This window comes from Halictus rubicundus, chromosome 14 (genome assembly GCF_050948215.1).
Source record: "Halictus rubicundus isolate RS-2024b chromosome 14, iyHalRubi1_principal, whole genome shotgun sequence".
Taxonomy (NCBI): domain Eukaryota; kingdom Metazoa; phylum Arthropoda; class Insecta; order Hymenoptera; family Halictidae; genus Halictus; species Halictus rubicundus.
This window is the reverse complement of record NC_135162.1, coordinates 3,432,265-3,453,511: the sequence shown is the minus strand read 5'-3', so window position 1 is coordinate 3,453,511 and position 21,247 is coordinate 3,432,265. Positions and strand designations below refer to the sequence as shown.

Genomic DNA, 21,247 nt, shown 5'->3' with positions numbered 1-21,247 from the left:
GGGGGAAAGAAGCTCTCCCCATCTGATTCTACTCTCGTAAGACCCCGCGCGAGCCACCCACACGGAGCCCCCCCCCCCCCCACCTGAGAGCCGCTCGGTTAGGCGACACGAATTCAACATCGTGACGCCCGCGGCCCCCGGAGAACCACTCCCTTGCTCGGAGGTGGAGTAACCCCGAGGGTCTCGCCACACCCCTCCCCATCCCCAATCCTGGGGGGAAGACCGATATCCCCCCCCCCCCCCATGGCGGCATTGGGAGTATTAGCTAGTCCCATCACCACCATCACATCTGTGACCACTAGCCGGGGGCCGCCGCGCCGGTCTCTAGGGGGACACTCCCTAGAGGCCACTCGCCTGGCGGAGAGGCGGTCGGCCACCCTCTCCGCGAACAAGTAATGTCGCAGAAGGAGGCAACCGCAGTCCATGGCCCCTCCTCGCCGACCATGTCGTCGACTACGGCTGATAAGGAGAGGTCTGTCCCGATAATACCCCTAAGGACACGGGGAGGCGTCGACCATGCTGGACATTCCTCGAGCGTGTGCCGCGCCGCATTCTGGGCCTCCCCGCAGTGATTGCACCACACTGCCGGCTCTCTGCCTATTTTCCGTAGGTACTCCCCGAAACATTCATGTCCAGAGAGCACCTGCGTAAGGCGGTAGGTTAGCTTTCCCCGCCTCCCGCACCATTCTCCCAGAATGGGCAGGAGAGCCTGGACAATAGGCCGGTCCGAGTCGGCGGCAACAACATGTCGCCGCCAGCGGGCCAGCATGTCCTGCCGAGCCTGGCGCTTCAGCTCCCCGACTTCGTCCCCCTCGGCGGATGGAGCAGGCACTCGGATATCCAGTTGCCCGCTCCTCCACCATAAACTGGAAGGGAACCATATCCCTGAGGAGGCACACCGCCTCAGCGGATGCGGTGCAATATCCCCATATGGTCCTCCATGGCCAGCCGGCGTTGCACATGATTCGTGTGCAAAAAACTCCGCCATTAATTTTATGGACCATATGGGGGCTCCATATAGGATCTTGGAGTGCACCACCCCGGCGTAAAGGCGACGAATTCGCACATCGCCCCCCCCCCCCCCCCGATGGTAAGCAGCAGTTTCCGTAGGGTGACCGCCACCTTCTCCGCTCGGGGGGTCGTACAGTAGAAGTGCCTCTCGAAGCGCTAGCGGCTGTTGAGGGTCAGGCCGAGATAACCCATCTCTTCCTTCACCTCGGCAGTGGCATGACCCACCCGGATCCAGAGCTGGGGCGCCCGCCGGCCCCTAGGCAATGTGGTCACAGCGCCTACGTTTTGGCGGCGATTAGCTCAAGCATAGTGACCCCGAGTTCGTCGGTCCAGGAGAAGTGAACCGCAAGTGGCGGGTCCCCTCCGAGGAGTAGAAGAGGGCGGATATGACCCGCCCCAAGAACCCAGGGTCCAACTGCTCCGTAACTAGGGTCCCCTTATACTCCCGGTACAAGACGGCCGCTCCCGCCTCATCGCCACTGCTCCTCGAAAGGCGGCGACGAACGCGGGTGAACCGAGGTCGAGCGCGGATACATTCGTCCCTTCTATCTGCAATTGCGCCTGACCACCAGTAAACTGACCTCTTCGGGGGGGGGGGGGCAGCTTCCGATCATGGAGTCACTATGTGACTTGTCAATGCCCCGGAACCACGCCACCCTTTCGTCAACCTCGCGTTCCCTGGCCCCCGGCCAGGAATAGGCGAGAGCTCCGACTCTCAGCACGTCTTTGTCCAGTCGCTTCAGCGCCCATCTGTTGGTGTGATCGTTGGTCTTACGCTGGGTATGATCTAACGATCGGCCAACCAATACCGCAACGAAGGCCCAATAAAATGCCAAGCATAAATGCTACCAGGGACCACGAAGATCGGAAGATCTCGAAATGCCACAGTAAAGAACACCCTCAAAATCGGTAATGCAGGTATTGAAGTACGCGCCAAGAGTGACTGGCACCAACAGTTCTAAATAACAAAAGAATAATAACATAATAAATTTGGCAAAGTCCAAAATTTTCACTATCATCAACGAACTATAAGTAAGAACTTCCTAGCGATGACGGAGACACTGTTCCACTTCTAATGATCAATAATTGTGAAATTTTATTAAGTCGATATTATTTTTTATATACGTAAATTCGTCGCTTATTAAACCGTACCTGAACCTTACCGTTTCGATCGCAGTTTTATTAGATGCTCCCAAATGTTCCTTTCGTAATATGTGTAAAAGGATTTCGAAGGATCGAGATGATGTAACGAGCGCATGTGTCGAACGTTATTTTTAATAAACCACTTCCACAGTTTACAGTCACTTTTCGTTATTTTCTCCTAAGAGATTAGTCACCCTTACAAAGTAAAACGCGCAAGTACTTTAATCGTAATTAGTTCAAGACACCAGAAAAGACACTCAGGAAACCAGAAATTTTTACCTTACCTCGCGAGCTCTTATTCGGAGCGTGTTAATAAACCTCGTTATTCAGTCGTTATCCGACGTGTGTATTACTCGTGAGGAGTGGGCCTCACGTGCTTAACCTATATCCTCCTTGCCGCGAACACGTGGCGCGTCCACATTGAACGCAGTCCGTATGGACATATATTTCGTGCGTTCTCGCCAGAGAACGCGTGGCCTCCGGCCACTGGTGACCCCAATCTCTCGTGTGTTGCGAGATCTATGTTCCTAGTCCCCACGTGCGTGGAGGACCGTCGGAACTTGGCAGTGCGTACACCTGTACGCCTCCACCACCATTAAAATCCCCACATTGGCGACCCGTGATGTTGGGAGTCGTGGGAGACGTGGTGGACCACTTAAAATCCCCACACGGTTGTGGGGTGTAAATATGGAGTGGCGGTGAAATCACCAGCTCCGCATTGGTATACCGACGGTCCTCCACGGAACGCGGGGACTGGGGACATGAATCTCGTAACTAACGAGTAACCAGGGTCGCCAGTGGACAGAAGCCACACGTTCTCTAACGAGAACGCTAGAAATATCGAAGTCCGGAAAGGACGCGCCACGTGGTCGCGGCAAGGATAAATGATGTTATATACGCGCGGCCCACGCCACGCGAATAACTCGAACGACGGTGAACGATTATAACAATAGTATTTATTGAAGAGGACGAGCGGAGTAGTCGCGAGCTCGGACACGAGTCGCGATAATGAACACAAAGCACCGGCACGGTCGAACAAGACTACACGGAGTACAACTACTATAATTCGACACGTCTTCACGCCGTGAGATCTGTTCGTAGAGAGAGCGATTCGACGGCAAAAGCGACTCTTGCCGCGAACGCGAAATCGGCGCAGGCGCACAAGCGCACAACACATGCGCCACCGTGCCGCCGCCCCACACGGTGTGTAGGAATATTGGCGCTGCCGCGCCATTCCCTTAGGCACGCGCCTAGAGAATATGCTCCGGCGAGCTTGGCAGTGCCAACCTCGGGCAAAGCAGGCTAGAGAACCGCCATCGATGCTCTCACGCTGTCTGATCCTCGACCGAGACAGACGTTTCGATACAGTGCTCTCGATCCGCAATCGAATAAAGCTGTTACGTTTTATATACGTGCTCAAAACTTATTAGCACGTCTCCTAGTGGTTAACTGCAGAGTAGGCTGCATCCTAGCTTCGTATTTATCCGCGGGACTCTTAAACCTACAGGTGATGTCGATTACTCTCCGCGTCCCTACACCATCCTAACCCCGACAAACCGTCTCGTGGTTCCGCTCATTGGACGATATCCGAATACATACCAATATGGCGACGCCCTTTCCTGTCAAAAACGTTGAAAATCGCACATCTTTGCACACGCATAACTTGTAAACTACTGATCTGCTAGTGTTAAAACTTATCTACAGAATTATATAAAAAAAGATAAAAATTTCTGGTTTCCTGAAGGTTAACCTTTCTCTGAGTATATATTGTAATAAAAATGGCTAGAAATTTTAATGTACACTTTCTAGTCATTTTTATAAAGTAACGTAAAATGGTCACTTTTAGTGCTCCCTAAACCTAATGTTAACCAACATGAGCACATACCATCAACACGATCATCTATTTGTTAATATCTGCTTATTTCCTAAGCTTACATTTATTTATTTAAAGAAACTTTTAGGTGAACCTAATAGTTCACTAAATCCAAAATAAGGAATAAGTTAAAATTTTGAGATCAAGTCTTTCGGGTGAAGCAGACAGATAATTTGCAATTGTACAGTTTAAATTAATAAATATTGTAACGTAAAGGATTGCGGTGGTTGCGGAATGACAGGAGTCGGAATATCTGGAGACATAGGATATATTTTCCAAACACGTTAGTACAAAGGATGAGGAGATAGGTTTTGTTATAAAATAGATTCTTTCTAAAGAGTGAGAGACAAAGCTAGCAACGATTAATTTAGGAAAACATTTTATATAATACGCGATACCACCATCGGGCGTCCGGTTTATTTCAACCGTACTCTCCCTCTGGGAATACGATGACGACGCGGTTTTGCCTGTTTTCTCATGTCCGATCGGCGGCCGGCCTTCATGGCCGTCCTCTCCGAAACGTACAGAGGAACCAGGCGTCCCTACTCTCAGGCGGCCAGGAAGCTACCCTGTTCTTTCCTCTCGGCGGGCGGCCGGCCTTCATGGCCGTCCTCTCCCATGTATCCAGAGAGGCGTCCAGGTGCAACCCCTGTCCTCTCCTGGGCTGCTGGGCGTCCGATAGCTTTGCTTCGTACTCTCCCGTCCTGTGGGCGGCCGTGGTCTGACTCGTCCTCTCCTACAGGTGCAGCAAGAGTGCTTACTCCGCGGTAATCTACCGATATTTATATGGACTCGTTGCTATCTTTATCAATAACGCGTTACTAGGGGTCTAGAAGGTTCCAGACCCCGCGGTTCCCCTTGAACCGCCGGCCACGCTGCCTCGGCGCAATTCTTCTGTTACATCGGGGGGGGGGGTGACGAGGGGTCTTGACGCTTTATTGTTTCCTCGTCGCGTTACAATATTATTTTTTAAAAACTATCTTACCTTAATATTAGGAGCAATTTGTCCTTTGGTGAAAATGGATATTTTACTCTCCGAGACGATGATTTTTTTAAATTATTGCCAACCAGGCGCAAAACAAAATCCACTTGTTCTTTATTCAATCTAAAACTTCTCTAAATGTTTTCCATCATTCATTAAATGGTTTTCTCTTAATATGTTGCAAGAACCCTCTTCGTTTCTATTTTTATATATACTTTTTCTTTGCGTTCGTCGTTTTTTTTTATCAGAATTCTTAAAAGAATCTCGTGGTCTTCTTCTTCTTCCAGAAGTAGTATCAAAAGTAATTTTCGATTCATTTTTCTTTCACTTCGAACCGATTCTGCTTTAGGTAGTCAACGACGTAGTAAAGAACGTAGGGGTTTGACGAGTTTGTCACTTGACATTGTGACACATTCAGGACAGAGACGGAACGCGTCACATGATCGGGCTGTGGCGGAAGCATGGGGCAATAGCGCGGTAGAAGGGAAAATTAGAGTGAGAGAACAAGTCTTGATCTGACGACTATGGTTCAGAAGCATGCGATCACTTCTGATGAAGTTTCACGAATGCAGTATAAGGGTCGACCCATACAAGACGGGTTTTACCGGGACCGGGAACGGGGCACGTTTTCCCTATGCCATACAGACTTGAGAGGCGCTCAAGATGCTCGCAACAAAGTCCAAGTGCCGCGCACCACGGGAGTTAGCTAGCAGAACCCCAGCACCGTTTACTCCCCGCATACCCCTGAGGATGCTATGGTAGAGCCGACCGGGCCCGGGCCGGGGTTTCACGAAATATTCTTGCGAAGAATACTCAGCGACCCCGGTCGCCGTGGCGTGGTCGTGACGAAGGGAGAAAAACATTATAAATGTTGTATTATTTTAAAAACTACTTCACCGATGATGATGACCTATCAATCGAATCTCGGAATCACTCGGAAAAATAGCAGAGGGACATTAAAAAATTTAGAAGGAATGAGGATATAGCCCCAAGTGTTCCCTTTGCAGACTTGTTTGTAAAAAAATGGATAGTCTAAAATCGACGAGTTCAGATTATTTCAAGCGAACGCTGCTCCGCGGTACACCGCCTCGAACAGCCGACGTGCTCACTCTTCAAATAATTCTAAATTCGTCGATTTTGAGGTGACACCACTTTTTTTTAAACAAGTCACCATTTTCATTAGATCGTGCTCATTCTTATGTTTTCGCTATAAACTTCCAAAAACTCATTTTCAGCGGTTTGTGTAATGAACATTTTTTTCGCTATCAAAGAATCCTTCGAGATTCGATTGATAGGTCAAAAAGTGAATATCATAGTTCTTTTAATATAATAGTTACAGAGCAGTACTTCGATGATGCCTCTTTGAAATTTTGGTTTTTAATTTATGGAGCCTCCGAGGTTTCAATCAGGTAAAACCAGGTAAGGACGCGACGTTCGGCGATTCAGGTAGCCAATTGTAAGTGCACGACTGATCGACCGCTATTCTTCGACAGGTTTGGAAAAACCAATGTCCTCTGTGCTAATGATGGTATTTACCTTTCCTGTACACTCCGACTGCACAATACCCCAATAAAATACGGACCTCTTTTCCTGTTTTCTTTCTCGTTGCTACGTGAAAGTTTCAATTTTAGGACAAACTCTGCGAACCCCCACTTCAGAATGTTTAAAGAACATTATAAACGTTGTATTATTTTAAAAAATGAGGTTATAGCCCCAAGTGTCCCCTCTACAGACCTGTTTTTAAGTAAGTGGATACTTCAAAATTGACGAAACTAAATTATTTCAAGTGCAGGCCTAACAGCCTCCCGGGCTCTGCTTCTACCGTGCGCCAACCGTGCTGCTAGGCTATGTATCGCGGTGTAGCGTTCACTTCAAATAATTTTAATTTCGTCAATTTTGAAGTGTCCGATTTTTTAAAAACAGGTCCGTGAAGTGAATTTCTCTAACAATTCATAATTGTATTAGATCATGTGGCAGTCGCATATGTACATGGTGTAAGGACAACAAGTACAGCTGCTCGGTTGCTGCTCGTAACCGCTCGTCTGCCGTCAAAAAGAAGGCAATGTCGCGGTGCAGCGTACACTTGAAACCATTTTAATTTCGCCATTTTTAAAGTGTCACCATTCTTGAGAAGCCCACCGTTGGGTATGCCTATCCCCACCACAGCTGCGCCCGTAGTCCCATTGTTTTGGCTTCGACGTCACCCGCTACATAGTATGTGTGACCGCTGTAGCCAATATCTCGACTGTAGCCGAAAGTACGCGTGAAACGAGGCCTGTCCCTTGCACTCTGATCCAATCGGCCGCGCATTCGTACCTATGCTCTGTCCAACGAGACCAAGGCAGTGAAGCACCCAGCGTGCGTCCTTTGCTAATTGTCTTGTAAGGGTAACTTCAACTCTGTCGCACTCGAGCGCCTATGTTTACGTCTACAGTCTCGTCTCATTGGACAAGATATAGACACGCCATCGCATTCCTGCCAGGGAACCTTCCATCTAACCATGTTTAGGCCATCATGGACAAGAATTTAGGAGTTTTCCATATACATACATTTTTTCGCTAGCGACCCTTACTTCAGAATGTCTAAAGAATATCCAGCAATTTTATGAACCTAAAATAATGAATAGTACAATAAATAGTTTTGCGGCTCCGCGAATTACAAAACGAAATTTCAAAGAGAAAGATGAAGAAACGTAAAATGCAGCCATATTTATTCAAATTTTTTCACACTTGAACCAGTGGTAAAATTTGCAAAACAAAGATATTTCTAATATTTTTTAATTAAGAAATGACATTCACCAAGGAAAAAATAAATTATTTGAGAACAGCAGTCTTTTGTGATAACCCGGCTCAACCCCCGCCTCCCATTTTCTCTTGGACCACAACATACTTCAATGTCATCAAAATTCGAGACATAGTCCCCAAAAAATGATCGAATTCACATGGAATGATCCCCTTCCTAATGTGGATATTTCCTTTAAAAAAAAAAGTAACAACTATTCTCGTTTTTGCAATATATGTATGTATAATTTACATACAATACAAGGATGTACATATGATGTTTCACCAAGAGGCAGGAAGGTTTTCTATTTCCATGGTATTGTAAAGGGGAGATACCGATAGTTTACCTAAGGAACCGTGAAGGCCCTAAAAACATTTTTTTTTGTGCCATGCACAGCAGGGAACTGTCAACGCGCTCCCGAAAGGCCTTCTGGAAATGGTCAAACGCTCGAGATAATGACCCAACCGGGGCGAGCAGAAATATAGTTTGGAACACTGAAGCCCCGTCGACTCAAACCCTACACCCTGGTTTCGAATCTAGCGGCCAAACGTCCCCGGTCCCGTCCCGGTCTTGTATGGGTCGACCCTAAGAGGCCTGAGGATCACAAAACGTAGCGTCATGATGCGCCTAGGAAATCCCACATATAGACTTTGGAATTTTTACAGACACACAAACCATCTGCTATAATTCCGTATCCGTTTCGTTCTTTTCTTTAACAGTGTTTAACCATTCGTCACGTTCACCAGTTGTTTCATCTATTAAATTATTGATTACAAACATCATCGATTGCAATCCACAATTCGGCTTTGCAATCTTCAGAAAATGATTTTCTATTATCACTTATTATTATAAGTACATTATAAGTACTTATTATTATAAAACAAACTTCTCTGATTTGAGCAAAATTATTAGCATGTGAACTGTTTTCACCTGAATTTTTAAGCATATTAGTTGATCCTCGCTTCAAATGATAATAATCTATACAAATTTTAAAAACCTAAATAAATAGACGGCTGTACTTACAAATTGTTTGTTTGAGTAAATTTTCTTAAAGAAAATTTAGGTATATAAAAATTGGAACATCATCTGGTGTAAGGGTAATGTAACTAATATTCCGCCAGAAAATATAGCTTCGCTAAAAAAAGGCAATCAAAGCGAAGCAATTTACTGGTAATCAGAAAAATAACATTATACATACAGTTCTTGTCATACAACAAGTCGTAACACATGAATACAGAAAACCTCGCGTGGGCGTCAGGGATGTTTACCTGTATCGTTAAAGTGTAGCGAAGAAGTTCTTAATGCAGCGAACAATCGTTTATTATTACATATATGTAGTAATAAATTATGTTTGGAGTTATAAACTTTCAATAGCCAATTTAAAAAAGGAACTCTTAAAAGGGGTTGTGTTCAAAATAACTTGGAATAAAAGTAAAAGTAAATGGTGCTTTATAATATGAAAAAGAGGAAGTATATTATAAATTGTTTGCTACTGGCACTTTGGTATACAATTTTTCAGCTAACAACAGTAGGTATTTTTTTCAAACTTTCACATCAAATTTCCATAAAAAACATATTTTTAAAGAATACCATTTTATTAGCTTATGTCATATGAAAGATAAAAGTTTTTCATTTATGTCTAAGTTAGGTTTAGTGAAACAGTGGTTTAAGGAAAATAGATATGGCTCCGTCATTTTGCTGAAAACTTTTAGACTTTAATAATATGATTTCTCATATTAAATTATATAATGTCTTTATTGCTGAAAACAATTGAAATTTTTCGAGTTCGTAGATGTATAACTCCTATAAATCCCAACTGACTTCGGGATAGGATTTCATTTTGAAGAAACTGTCTATCTATCGGTGTATCGACGTACTGTTTGAAATGAATTACTCAGTGCAAGAGAAAGTTTGTATGGTATTTGTTTACGGTGAAGCTGATCAATGTTTAAGGGAAGCAGTTCGAATGTACAAAGATAAATTTCCAGACCGTAATTGTCCATCACGTTGTACTCATGCAAAGGTGATCAGTAATTTCCGTGAAACTGGTAGTGTTGTGAAGAAACGTGTAAGAACCAGAACTGTTAGGAACGAAAGAAGTAAAATAAGTATTGTTTATAAAGTTAACGAAAATCCACATGTGAGTTTACGAATACTTAAAGAAGAAAAATTTCATCCCTATCATTTATCGTTACATCAGGACCTTCATGGAATAGATTTTGTAAATTGCATGAATTTTTTTAATTTGAATCATTTTTCAAACGACTACTATTTACCGAAGAAGCGTCTTTCAATGACCATGGACAGCTAAATCTAAAAACATGCATTATTGGTCAATTGACAATCCACACTGGCTAAGATCAGTGGATAAGCAAAGACCGTGGAGTGTAAACGTGGCATTTTAAATAATCAAATAATTGGTCCTTATTTCATAAACGGTACTATAAATGGAGAAAAGTATGCAACATTCTTGCAAAATGAGTTACAAATGCTTGCACACGATGTACCATTAGACATCCGTTTAAGAATTTGGTATCAGCATGAGGGTTGTCCGGCTCATTCGACACGCCTTGTCACACAAATTTTGGATTTAGAACTTCCAAATCGATGGATTGATCGTACTGGAGTTGTAGGATGGCCACCGCGTTCACCAGACCTCACACCAATGGATTTTTTGTGGGGAAAATTGAAACAAACAGTTCATAATGAACAACCAACTAAACCAGAGGATATGAAGAACCGAATAGTTAGAGCTTGTGCTAATATTAATTCCGAGACAATCGAAAGATCTGTACAGGCGGTCATTGCACGTTCAGGAAATGTATCACCGTAGAAAGACATCATTTTGAAAATCACTGATGATAACTTAAGAGAAAGTCAGTGTTGTTTTAACAGTGCACACATACACACATCTGCTAATCGATATTTTTAGTCTGATAAAAAATATTTTCTTTGCATTCACGGATTCAGGATTCGTGGCCGAAGATATTCGACATCACTTCTAGGTAAAATTTTAATTCTCGAAGATCTAGGTCAGTTCAAGGTCATGTTATTATACATATCTGAATGTATTTTTCGATCAGTTACACGATGCAATCAGAAAAATGTAGCTATGTATCACAAAACACCGATGACATTGATAACTCCGAAAAAATGACCTTTGGAAAAAATTCTCATCAGATATTTGGTCCATTGACACCATGCACATTACGTAACATATATTTTTCGCATCACAATAACCTGAAGAAATATTTAGGTGGCCTTACTTGAAAGGACCACCCTGTATAAGTATAAAATATTTAAATTGATACATTTAATAATAAGTCTGGTTAAGGAGACATTACACTTTTTCGGGTTGGAAATTTTTATCATTTTTATGGGACTGACAAAATAATGAAAAAACATTTTTTGGGTCCATAATTTTTTTGACATATATCTTAAGCCTTCAAATACAAGAAAAATTTTTATATAATTTTGTAAATGATTTTTTATATGGTTTTTTTGCAGCTGAAGTATAAACTATAATGAATAAGAAAAAAAATGTTTTCAGATGTTCCAGCGAGACGCAATCGTGCACGCCAGCAGATCAAAATTTTTAAAATGACTTCCATGAGGCTGCAAAAAAAAACCACATAAAAAATTATTTACAAAATTATATAAGAATTTTTTCTTGTATTTGAAGACAAGATATATGTATGTCAAAAAAATTACGAACTCAAAAAATGTTTTTTCATTACTCTATCAGTCCCATAAAAATTATTAAAATTTTTCCGACTCGGGAAAGTGTAATGTCCCCCTAAAGTGATAAATTATCACTGATAATTAACGTTTTCAAAAACAAATTTCATGTTATAACTCTTATATGTTTCTAATCGGACCAAATCTGATTGTTAATTCGAGTTCTGCACATCAAAATCTATAAAATTACATTTTTGTACTATTTTCAACTCAAAAGTGACTTCCAAAATAGTTTTGCTCGCGTTTTTCGTGTTTCAGTCCACTGTGCGTCGTCCCTGACGGGTTAACATAACAACTCGATAACATGTGTCACCAGTCGTTTTGTTAATACCAATATAATTTTCAAGTAGTGTTCCATTTTCCCTCTTGCGCAAATAATACATTGCACGTGACGTGACTCATTCGGAATTTACATAGGCGCTTGGCTTCTCGACACTTATGGTAGTAGACATTACGGGAAAAGTTAAGTCGAGTTTTAAGCTTCTGAAAATACGATCATGCTTGGGCTTTAAGTTTAACGAGTCGAACCCTACTCGCAGAGTTATTAAATATACTCGAATAATAAGCCGCTTGAACTTATAATTATAGTCCTGTCTGCCTCGGTTCGAGCAGACTCGAATTTTGAACGCCCGAGGGGGTCGAATTATTGTTAAATTATTTCGAGACTACTGCAATGCAAATTTGAATTAATAAATTTTAATTTTATTACCATCTATATTTCATGAGCAAGAATGAATCCTGACAATCTGATTGAATACGTAGGTACTTTAATGATCTGTCTACCACTATATAGTGTGTCCCACGAACTCTGCTCACCTGAAATACCTTCGTTATTTTAAACAATACGCGAAAATGTTTCAAATAATAGTTAAAACGCCAAATAAGATTCAAAGCAGCTAATAACATAGTAATAGTACTTTTTGACAAGTGAACGGTGAGTGTAGTTGGATTTTGCCTCTGACCCTTAATTCTCAAAATAAATAGAAAATCGTACGAGAAAACTTGTGCGGCAAAAACGACTCTTCGAACATTTATAATGTTAGAAAAAAATATAACGTTGAGTTTGGGAGAGTCTATAGAACCATACCACGTAGATGAATATAGGTTTTACGATTAAAGCAAAAAAATTCTTAAATTCAAAATTTTTAATTAATTGTCAAAATTAAATTTCTCGAAAGCTAGTGGTGATGAAGATAAAAGATTTTCGAAATCGTGCTCGTCGCATCAAAATTTACAAAAAATCACCTACTGATTATTGAAACACAAAATAGTTGAACCGTGCAATTGATATGTATATTTAATTGTGTAATGGATAAAAAATATTGGTTGAATTTGAAATTGTGTATGAAATACATTTGATACCATATGAATTGAATGAGTTATTTGATAATTTAAGTACTTTAGGTGAAACACTTAAATGAAAAACTTGATTGTACATACACAAGAATTATATGATCTTATTTAAATATTGCAATGGTTTTATTAAATTTAAAAGTCCCGCTGACTCTATAAATTGGATATCTTAGAGTATACAGGGTGTCCAGTAAAAGTTTGCACTTAAATATATAATATATCAATACAAAATTTTTAGGTGGAGGAGTTTCGGAGACTTTAAGGTCATGCTTGATTCTTAAATTGAGCCACATATTTTTTCATACACTAGCTCCTGTAGCTCGACATTCTTTATAAAAATGTAGTAACCTACGTAGGTATGTCAAAAAATGATTAGTTTAGAAAATATTTTAATTACAATTTTATTCAGATTACCATACGAAAGACAAGGAAAACATGGACACAGGAATTCTGTTTTGCATCTGTTCTTGTTTCACAGATGATAATTCAAGCAAAATTGAAGTGAACTAACTGCATAAAAAAGTGGATAAAAAATATTATGCCATTTAAGAAACTGGAGATGACCTTGAAATCTCCAAAATTCCTCCACTTTCATTGCCGTATTATAGCACATTTTCAATTCCACAACATTGTTTGATAAAGTTTTTTCATATTTCCAAAAAATATCGGAGATAGTTAAGTGCTAACTTTTAAGGCACCGTGTATGCTATATTATTTCAAAAATACTTCAATATTTTACGTCTAATTGCGCGACTCACAACAGCTACTCTACAGATTTGTAACGTCAGTATAATTAAAATAATTAATTGTATTGTAATAGTAAAAATTGACGAATAAAATATTATAATAATTGGCGAAACTTCCGAAAATCGGTCACGCCTGATTTAGTTGAAATTTTAAATAGTCTATGAAAACGATGTTCACGAGAAGGTTTGTTGGCAACTCGAAAGTTATGACCTAAAATTTTTGAAAATCCAAACCTAACTGGACCAAAAATTCTTCTCGCGAACATTGTTTTTATGTAAAATGTAGCTACCTGCAAAATTTCAGCGAAATCGGACGTGACCTATTTTCGGAAGTACAGTCTAATAATTATTTATTTAATATTTCAAAATTCATATATAAAGTATTTGAACACAATACAAGAATGAAAAGTTCGTTAATAATTTCAAATGTCTCCTGCGTAGACAATTTCTAAATGTATAAAGACCGAGCAGTACATAGTCCCTTTGGCGCAGAGGATAGCGCGTTGGACTTCTAATCCAAAGGCCGCGGGTTCGATTCCCGCAAGGGATGATGTGTTTTGCTCTCGTATACGTGTACGATTACAATTCTAAGCTTTATAATTTTTTTATAAACGTCAATTCAATTTTATTTTCAGGAAGCGAAACAATGTTAAATATTAAATAATTAAACATTCTTTTATTGAACATTTTATAAATTATATTTCTGATTATCGTTTATCATTGTGTACGCATAATAGATATAGAATTACAAATAAAATTTATTACAAATATGAAAAGCAGAAGACGATAATAAATCTAAATAAAACAGTTGAACACTATATGAATATGTAATTGTATTATAGAAAATTGATCATTTGGTTGATTATTATTTTTCCGGCATTTATTAATATTATTTCCAAATAATTTCGTTACACATATATGAAAAGAGTTATACTATAATCTTCATTTTCCATAAAAATTTCAGGATGATAATTACGTAATTGAAAGTAAGTTAACGATACTATCGCTACATTAATGTATAAGCCACTGAACTTCTGATATCATTTTCTCAACAGATTTCAATACAATTAAGTAATCATCAACCTGTCGTTATCTCAAATTTTGTACCGATCTCTAAAGTTTCACTGGAGTTAAGTTTCAGCTTATGTACTGAACAGACTATTTTAACGTGAACGTTCACAAAACCAGTACCACACCTAGAGAACTTGTATTTATCTTAAATTTCCTCTTACATCTTCGAGTGTATCGAAGTACTTGGCATGATAAGATGTTCCTGAAAAATTCAAAGCTCTATTTTCTTTTTTTTTCTGTCTTTTAGACGTTGGTGAGTGGGATTGAAAGAGGAAAGCGAGGGTGAAAGAACTAGGGTAGAGGTTTCCAGGTCAGGTTAAAAAGCACTCGGTGTTATTGGACCGAAATGCTAAAACTATAACAGTGGAATCTGATTTTATACGCAAATCGTTGTACAATTCATTACTAAACGATACTGTATCAGGTTTCCTACTGCTACTACATCGTTCCGATGTTTTCCATTTCGCAGTTATGTCGTTTTTAACATAACACATTTAAATCTTTCATTTGGATTCAGGAAATTCATTCAACTACAGTGGGTCTACAAGGTATTCGTACACCTTTGAAAAACGTATAACTTTCTCTAAAATCGGACCATACAACTTCAATTTTTTGTTAGATATTAGAAGGATCAGTTTACTAGGTAATGTGTGAATAACTTTTTTTCTAATTGTGTAATGGTCGAAATTGTGAATAAAAAAGTAATTCTAGTTTATTTTTATCTGTGCTTTTGTTTATTTTATCGTGACCTTTACTTGTTTCACTATTCTGGCCAATAACAATTAAAAACAAAATAATTTACACATTACCTAGTAATCCTTCTATCAACTAAAAAAAAACCAAAGTCAATTGGTATAATTTTTAAAAACTTATTTGTTTTGAAAAGGTGTACGAATACTTCGTACACCCACTGTATATTTATTTTTTAATTATATTCTTCTCTAAAAGCGTTATCATTTTTATTAGAATTTATTAACTTGATATTATTTGTAGTTTAACGACTTTCGGTTTCTCCAAAGTACTATCTGTATTATTTTATAATAACTGTTATTATTTCATGATATCATAACTCAATATGTACAGTACATAAATCATTAATACAGAAAAATTGGTTCTTGTTTATAGCGTTTACAGATAGGAACCTGTGAGTGGTTTCAAAAATACATAACGTGAAAGTATTTGTTCACACAAATATGCATTATCTATTTAGCTTACGTCAACATGAAACTTTAACTAATCCGTACAAGTTATATTTATGAATTATATTGAAATATCAAGAAATAAATTGTATTTCCTGTTATTACGATATTATTGTAAATGTAACCATAACACGGTGCAGTTCCTTTATTTTCTTTATTATTAAAAATATATTGTTTCAACTTATAACATTATTGCTGAAAGAGTATACAAAGCTATTGTTAAATGTTAGTAAATAACTCTTGATTGAATATTAAGTTTACTATAGGTATATCCATGTCAAGTAAAACTATTAAAATTCAGTTAGTCTGTGTAATACAGTTAGTGTAAGGCGGATATACGATCGTTCTATTGTGTGTATAAAAATAACTTAATTAAAAAGGATGACGGCATGGAATGTGTTTTCTGAAGTCATTTGATCTGTGACTCCAGACAAGAATGGATCAGGTGTTTCGAGTGTCAAGACTGTATGCGCATGCATATTCTATGTAACAATACATCGCATGTGTACTGTATGTATTTCGTACTATACCGGGTGAGTCACCTAACGTTTGCACGTCAAATATCTCTGTTGTTTGTAAAGATACGCAAAATGTCTTAAATCAAGGAGAATGGTTCAGTCAGACTCACACGATGACATAAAATTATTCGTTTTTTTTTTCTAGAAATCTCAAGGTCACTTTCATTTTTTTAAACAGGGTCATCCCTTTTTAAACACCTACGATGATAGTGCCTTTCATGAGGAATTCAGTAACTATAATTACTCAAGGTCATTCATGGTCACAGACAGAGGAAACGCATAAAATTTAAAATATTATTTTTGCTAAAAGATACCGTATAGATGAGTGCTCCGACAGTAGTTGCAGATATGCATCAGCGTATTGTCACAACATGTACGAATATCACCTCGGATGTACTTGTCAGAGTTCGACATTCCTTCAGAGCCCGTTTATAAAAATGTATCGATGTAAACGGCCATCATTTCGAACATTTATAAAGTACGGGTATTCTGCTCTTATATTTTAAATCTTCCACATTTTCTCTGCGTGTGACCCTCAATGACCTTGAATAATTATACTCACTGAATTCCTAACAAAAGGCACTATCATCGTGGGTATTTCAAAAGGGTGGTCTGGGTTAGGGTTAGGTTAAGTACTCTGCTCTCATATTTTAAATCTTATACGTGTCCTCTGTCTGTGACCTTGAATGACCTTGAGTAATTATAGTCACTGAATACCTATTGAAAGGGGGTATCATCGTAGGTGTTTAAAAGGGGTTAGTCCCGTTTAAAAAAATGGAGATGTCCTTGAGATCTCTAAAAAAAAACAACATAAGAAGAAATATTTGTATGGCATCGTGCGAGTCCTATTGACATTATCACAGTTTGAATAAATTTTTGGGAATTGAGTTATTTGGTTTGTTTTATACTCACTGAGTTTGCTTTATAATTGTTTCAAAATGCCAATCCATGAAAATATATTAAAAAATTGATTTTTTTAATAAAAAAAAGCTAAGTATATTATGAAATCAGAGGCTAATATTTATGTTTATTCATAATTAACAGATATGTCCTGTGCAAGTGAACCACGACTCTTTCACGTGTCTTTTAAATTTTGCTGTATTTAGGTTATTATTGTAGCCTATTGTTCAGATTGGCAACTTCGCGAATTCGAATAATCCGTTTAGCTAACAATAAGAAATACCCAAGAGAAAACATGGAACACTTGCAACCAGCAAGGTAAACTTCTGTATTTTAGCCAGATGAGCCAAATTTTAGGGATCGTGCAATTTATTGTTTGCCCATTGCTAGCATAGTTTGCGCCCTACTTATTTTACGACCAGAGATATAGACGAAAGCCTGAAGTACTCCGGGAGCTATTATTCAGTAGTAAAATAAATGTCTGTTATCACAAAAATATTCAACATTGACTGAAAAGTATATAGAATTTATAAAGTTCAAAAAAATACACAAGAAACTTACTTAAAATTGCGAACAAAAATGTGTAATATGTATATTGTAATTAAATTTTCTAATAAATATTATCTTAGTTCAAATCAAAATTATCTTAGTTTTACAAATGGTGTATAAAAATGGATTTATATGTCACACATATTATAAATGACAAACGTACACCAAAGAATATTTTTGTAAATCATGGTGTACAAAGTACATACACGCAATCTGATAAAAAGTTTCAAATGAACGCCTCATTCTTACAATTCTAATTTAGACGATAAAGCGTTCATTGACATATCGCTTGCACTTCACACATAACATTTTTGACAATTCTGGTTAATCGACAATTCCTGGTTCATAAAGTAATTTTTCCGCCATTTTAAATATTTTCATTCTTAATTGCCAAATTTTTTTAAAAATTAGTTAGAAATAAACTTCAAATTCTTGTTACGTTCCGAACAAAATTCAAGTTTTTATTTTCTTTTCATTAGCCGGAAACCGAGATGACAGTATGTACTGCAGCAGAGGTCACTGATACTCGGCCACCCCTCCTCCCTCTGGCTTGGTGATCATTTGAAAAATTTATTTAAATCCTTACCCAAGGGTATGTTGGATATTGTACAAAACAAAAGGGACATACAAAATATTAAAAATATTTTTTTCATTATATACGTTCGATTCGAATTTTCAATATAATGTTCGTGTTAATTGTTACATATGTATGTATCAAGTTTAGGAAATCATAAATATTAACAGAAGAACGAATTAACAGAAGTACTTGCATTAAGAAGAAATAAAGTTTGTTCGAAACAAAATTTTGGGTAATTTGTTATCGCTATCCGCAGGGGATAAAAACTGTTCCTCGTTCAAATCTAATGTCGCTGAATCGTTATCAGTAATAACAGTGTCGGTGAAATTTGTGTGAATGATTTTAATGATTTATGCCAACGATACTGAATTAGCACATAATAATCATACATCTTTTTCTAGTAGGAAATTATGAAGGTCTAAAAAATTCTAATGATTGCGGCTGTGAAGAAAATAATACTATACGGGGTTGAACGAGTTACATCAATGTCTAAAGCAGAGTAATGCCAAGGCCGTCAGAAAGTAATTACAATAACGAGATATGGCTTGGTATAGAAAAGAATAAGTACGGGATGAATGAAAAACAGAGCCAATATAAGTACAGGGTGTTGCAAAATTAGATGTCGCGACCAGTATAACATGATTCTGAACATCTGGATAGGGGGAGATCTGTTTAAAAAATGCACTGCAAAATTGATCTTGACCCTTTTTTTAAGGTGAACCATTTTTTTATTGTATTCTATAGCACTCAACGCGAAGAACAAACGTCTCGAAGGAACAATAGGTCTCAAGTCAACCGTTCTTTTAAAAAACAACTTTAACGATTCGTAAACTATTTCGTTCCATATGTCTACAGGGTGTCAAAAAATGGTATAAATGTGAAGTGGGTGATTCTACATGAGAAGATAAGTCGAAAATATAGAATAAACTTTTTTCATTTAGCGCGTCGTTTTCGAAAAAATTGACTTTACAAATCCGTCAAGTTCGCCTACCTAGCGTTTTTAAGAAGTAAAATTGTTAAGCCATGAACTGACGCGTCAGACGATTCCTATTCAATAGTACAGAAAGGAGGAGTCAAGTGAAAGGAATTTGTTGTAAACTTTCTCATGTAGAATCACCCCCTAAACGTTTGTACCATCTTGGGACACCCTGTAGACCAGAGCTGTTCAGCATCTGCTCGCAGGGACAGCGATTTTCATGCCCTGGGCATACACAGTACGGCGGTCGCGAAGCCACGCCCCTGCAGGCAAGGCTACATGTATTTGTCATACGTATTGTCCCAGCTACATGGCCAGCTAGGGCTGTGCTACGGCCTACCCCCTCACCGCTAAGTCATTTGCCCATAGCTGTGTCCACGGGCTTCGGCGGGCGTCAGTGTCGCCAGATGAGGGGAGGGAGAACGAATCGAGGGGAAAAAGTTAGTATGTAAAAAATTAGTATGTAAAAAAAGTATGCACGACAGAGACGAAACGCGTCACGTGACCGGAATAGCGCGGTAGAAGGAGAAGTTAGGGTGGGGAAACAAGTCTTGATCTGGCGACTCTGGCGGGCGCCCTTGCGCGCTAATTGGTATGTTGACCAGCTCTACTGTAGACATATGAAATAGAATAGTTTACGAAACTTTAAAATCGTTTTCTAAGAAAACGGTTGACTTCAGACCCATGGTTGCTTTGAAACTTTTGTTCGTCGCGATAGGTACTACACAATGCAATAAAAAACAATTTTGACCTTCAGATTCAAGGTTAAGGTCTTTGCGATGCACTTTTTGACAAATCTCCATCGATCCAAAGATACAAATATACCAAAATATACCCTACTATGAGCTATTCAACCATCTACATTTCATTGTTTTAATGGACATAGATTTTCTTCAAGTGTGACAAGTGTTTTCAGTGCAAGTGTGAACAAGTTTCAAAAGGCGTACCCTTTACTTGTCGAGATCCATTTAATTTTCCTTTCTACTCTCTTACAGTATTTTCTCGCCGCAAACAGGATTTACCGTTCATTCCGTAAGCTTGTTGTTTGTTCCTTCTTATTTGTTCTCACTCTTTCTCGCTCTTGGTCTTGGAAAATAAAAGCAAATCGCGACGCGCGATGGTCTTGTTACAAGCTCATCCTTGGCCTCGACTCCTAGGCTTATAGATAGTGAGAATATACTGCATTTCCTTTTTCAGACTTACCTTACGGGTGTTGTTGCACACGCGTCATTTGTCTTTATAAAGACAGTGTATATAACTTTGTATTTGACAGAATCCATTTTTCTCATAAACTTATGTACACATAAAATTATAGTATACTCGACTACAATTTTAATAGAGTATTTATTTTTCCTGGAAACAGTATACAGTCATATCTCCTTAAGGGCCCGGGATAATTTCCATTTACAGCCTTCAGACACAGACTTAAGATCTAAGAAAACTTGTCACATTTTTTGCTCTGTATTATCGATATTATTATTGATATTTATATTATTATTGACGCCAGAAACGTGCTTCAAGTTTTTGGCTTTATTTCGCAGAGAATCAAGACAAAATATAGCTCAATTTGTTGCTGGAGATATTTTCTAGCGTGCGCCACTCTCGATTTCATCCAGAAAACTCATCCAATGGCATAAAAATGCTTGCATTCCACAACATGCACATCGTCAATTTTTGGCCTACTTCTAACGCTTATATGACCAAATATCTGCATAATCTCATGAGCTCATGACCAGCGCGCGCTAGATTACACCTTCCCCTTTCGAATGAGCCCTTTCCCAGCGAAAAATATTCTCATATAAGGACGAAAAGTCGAAGCACGTAAAACCA

General features: G+C 38.8%; 1 long non-coding RNA gene and 1 other non-coding gene across 2 annotated transcripts in view; both read left to right on the top strand.

The window, feature by feature from the left end:
- The window catches only part of LOC143360934 (uncharacterized), a 175,682-nt gene that overhangs the window by 133,117 nt on the left and 21,318 nt on the right, over positions 1-21,247 (top strand). The window lies entirely within an intron of this gene.
- Positions 14,105-14,177, top strand: Trnar-ucu (transfer RNA arginine (anticodon UCU)). The gene has a single exon. It is a non-coding gene; the product is annotated as a tRNA-Arg (tRNA).